The sequence below is a fragment of the Parasteatoda tepidariorum genome, chromosome 1 (genome assembly GCF_043381705.1).
Source record: "Parasteatoda tepidariorum isolate YZ-2023 chromosome 1, CAS_Ptep_4.0, whole genome shotgun sequence".
Taxonomy (NCBI): domain Eukaryota; kingdom Metazoa; phylum Arthropoda; class Arachnida; order Araneae; family Theridiidae; genus Parasteatoda; species Parasteatoda tepidariorum.
The window spans coordinates 80,120,547-80,125,118 of NC_092204.1; positions in this window are offsets into that span (position 1 = coordinate 80,120,547).

Here is a 4,572-nt window from a genome sequence, read left to right on the forward strand (position 1 = left end):
ATGGTTGATTGGGCCATTAAAAACGCATTAAATGTTAGATATTTTCTTTTAAAGATATAAAAACACATTAATTAATCCATTGTTTTCTTACTTCTAAAAAATTTAGGTTTTTCTTATAACTAGAAGCATACAAATTATATGCTCATCTTTGTTTTGTATAATGAGTCCTAAGTTTTTTAAGTATAACGATTAAACTGGAAACTAGAAAGAATATAGAAATATATTATTTTCTGATGCTAAAATATTTCACAAAAGTTCAGCAAAACATAATTTGCCGTAACAATATTTCGTTTTTTGTAGTCAATTTAGAGTATTTAATTTGACTATGTTGCAGTATTTATTAAAATTTATCTCCTTTAGTATTACTAATATAAACCAAACAACACTTTTGAATGTGATTTTCTAATGTTTAATTCTTAAAAAATTTAGTAGTACACAGACTCGAAAGATAGAACGAAAATAAAATTGATCCTACGATATCTACATGTAATTGTAGATTGGAATTATATGTAATTGTAGAACGCATGCATAATGCGCAAGATAAAAAACAGACCACCCTTAATAACTTTTGATCCAATGATCGTATCTTTACGTTCTAGGACACAATCTTAATGGTTTGAGGGGATAATATTGCTAAGTAATATGCTAAATATGCTAATTAATTCGTGCAGACGATATTTTAAGTTACGAAATTAATCAAAAAACTGACTTTTTCTGCAAGAACACATCTTTTTTTAGAAGGATTCCGATTTTTGACCCCCAAAATAGCCGCATTCTGGGATATATGGTCCCAATAGTTTAGTCAAGAGAATTGTTCAAAGTTTGAACCCTTTACTGCTTACTTTAATTTTTGTTTATTTCGCAACATCCCAAAAATTTTTTAAGCAGATTGAGAACTTTTTCAGAACAATAGTAAAATTCATTTATCTAAAGATAATTCCATGCAAAAAAATAACTTTTAATAAGTATTTATTATTTTATTTAATATTAATCGAAAAGTAATTAAATAGTAAGTTATGCAATTTCTTACATCATTTTAATAAAATATTGTCATCATTGCACGTAAAATAACGTCATCATCACACATAAAATATTTTCTGCACTAATGAATTAGCGCATCTGAAGTCACTCCCTCGAACCATTAAGATGCAGTCCTAGAACGTGAAGATCCGAGCATTAGATCAAACGTTATTAAGGATGGTCCGTTTTTTGTTTTGCGCACTATACATGAATCGAAAATAATAATGTTATAAAAGAGAGTAGATAATTCAGTCTCATTTTAAGCTCAGAATCATCAGCATTAAGTAGGGTGTAGAGTTAGTTAAACAGCAAACGTATTGAAATTGGTTATACAGTGCAAATGCAAATTATATTCTAGATATTACTATGATGAGAAAACTGCGCTATAATGTAAACTAGTAAGAGTTAATATACTATTATTGGAGCCTAATGATATCATTGGAACCCTTTTTTAATTAAATAAATAAAATCTCTTGAGATTCATTCATAACTTGCCTGAGATTTTACATGTTCTAAAAAGTTTTGTTGAAAGAATGCTCAACATTTCAAATTGTGTATCATTCTTATATTTCGAAACACAGTCGTTGCAGACGTTATATACTATTACACAAGATGTACGAATTGATTGCAGTTAGGGTAAAAATGTAATGCTTTTTGAAAAATTTAAGTAATTGTCAGACGAGGAGAAATTTTTAGAAATTAGTTTTTATAATTGAAAAAATCTAGTTTCCCAAACACAGCCCATTGATAGAATCCAATATAAAAAGGAACGTAGGAATACGCTGAAGATTTAGTTTGATCAAGTTGATAAATTATTACCAAGTTGATAATAATTACCAAGTTTCAGAGAACTTAAATTCTCTGCAATGAATCCCCTTTTACTTGTCTTGTCTTTATTTTTCCTTTTTTTAAATCCTTGTATTATTACACACAACCAATTGCGTACATGTAATACTTACTTCAAATACTCAGTTTATGCTTAAGTACCATCTGCACAAAATATAACTCCAATCTCATATTGAAATGAAAGTGTAGACATAATATTTTGTAATATGCTACACAGATAAAATTGATTCTGAAGATTATATAAGACATAGCAACGTAGATGTAGAATTTCAAAACAAATGTCACATTTCAATGCGGCAAATCTGAAAAGTTTAACAAGCACAATTGTTTATTTATTTGGAATTTCAATGAGTCTTAATTTACTCAAATTTTGTTTTTAATATTACAACAACTTATCACTTTTCAAAGTTGTTTAAGTGCTACGTATGAGATAAACTAATGAGTTTAGGAAAAAATTTCAATGGAATACGCTTAACGGGTACACAATTATTGTAAAGTACAATTTACTCGCATAGTACTCAATTAAACTTGAAACCATTTTCTCTAATTCTTTTATAAATTATAATCCATTTTACTATATTAAATTAAGTAAGTCCTAGACGCCAGAACATTAACATATGTGTATGATATAACTTTCACCATGCAATTTAAGTATTTTTATTTCTATTGTCAGTCTCTAGTTTACTATGGACTATTCAAAGTTTTATTAATAAATATAAAATTTAACAAATTTTAGTGATGCAAACAAAATTTAAATATTCAGAATAAACCGTTTATCTGAACTGTGGTAAATCGGATCTTTGATTCATTTTTACAAAAGTCATACGGAAAATTCATGATTTGATTATCTCAAGTTATTCTTCGGAATTTCTTTTGATTGAATAAACTTTAGTTAACTCAATCTTCCTTAGTTTCTTCAATATCAAAATTATTATTTCAAATATTAACCCTTTGTCGAACAAGAGGGTATAAAAAGTCATTTGTTTAATTTATTGTTACTTAATCAAGCCTCTAGGTCAAATAGCAAATAAAAATTCAGCAAAATGCGCTTCAAAACGTTTTATTTATACCGAAAAACATTATACTGATTTTATTTATACCGAAAATCATTATACCGATTCTATTTATACGAAAAAAGTATTATCATTATTATCAAAGTATTTATGATAATAATCCCATCAGTAAAATTACCTACAAATAAATTTTCAATCGATGAACTTTCTCTACCGTTAGCAAAAATTTGAATTTTTGGAAAACACATTTTACGAACGAAAACCAAGTCATTTGATACTTACACTGCTTATTTTAATTTTAAATTTCACGGAAAAATAAAAAAATCGATAAGCGATTGTTTTAAAAAATGATTAAATATATTTTAAAAAATTGAAAAAGAGTTGAGGTACAGAATACCAGATATCTTGAATTCTCCTGTCATTTTCCCATACGTACTCAGTTGTCACCTGAAAAACATTCCCAGAAAAAATTTCCATTTTTTTGTATTAAAAGTGAAAGAGACTTAAAGAAAGGAAAAGCTTAGAAGTTTTTTTTATAGATAGAGAAAAAAAGTTAAGAACTGTAACAAAAAAATTTTAAAACTATAATTGCTACTTTGCATTAGATGCCATTAATTTAACAGCTGTCACTTTCTCTAAAGTAATTCTATATCATTAAGGAAAGTAGAATTTTATAAGAAAGAACAATGTGTTAGGAATTTGAAAGAAAAAATAATGGTAGGTTTTAAATCAAGAGAAATAAAAACTATATTACAGTAATGTCTTACTTGTCGCTTAAGATAAAAAAATATATATATTAAATTAAATAAGTTTGCGGACAAGACATTATAAAGTGTTATATATAACTGCGATTTAAATTTTTCTAATCGTAATATGCATCCGTATTCGTTGCTTAAACGTTTTTAAGCATAAAAAACTGCAGTTTTAAAAATAATTTCCTTAAGTTTCTTCAAATAACAAATTATAATTGTGAGACATCGGATTTCAACTAGAAAAAAAGTATACATTTCATCTTCTTACATTAGAACAAAAATCTGACGTAGCTTCTTCAGAAAAGTTCTGCTGTAAGTGCTGATCATTCTAATAGAACAAAAATAGTTTGATGAAAAAATGCGAAATTTTCACATATTTAGAGAAAACGTTTGGGAAACATTCTAAGAAGAAAATAAAAATAACGTGAAAGTGTCTTTCAAGTTAAAGTTGAAGATATCTTTCTGCCGCCTCCTAACTCAATCTGATAAGAACTATTCGCAGTAGGGTTATACTTATTTTACCTACTTACTTAGGCAGATTAATCCAACTGGAGTTAATAAATTTTATAATTTTTATATTTTGAGGCTTTTTTCGCTTCTATTTTTGGAATTTATTTATATATGCCCCTAAATTTTTATTCCCCAAGAATATAAATATATAAAAGTGATTTAATGTTTTTTAAAAAATAAAATTGGTTATTTTTATTTATTTTATTTTAGGAAATGAAAAAAGTATTACTTATTTTAATTATAATAACCAGTACTGTTTCAAAAGTATTATTGCAGAGCATCTATGAATATAATTTTTTTCAAATCGAGTTTTAAGAGTTAGTTAAAAATTAAAGTATTAAAAAAAGTTATATTGCGGTTTAAATTTGAAATTGAAATATATTTAAGCGTTTCAATTAATTAAATGTTTACATTTTTATCATATGAATTCA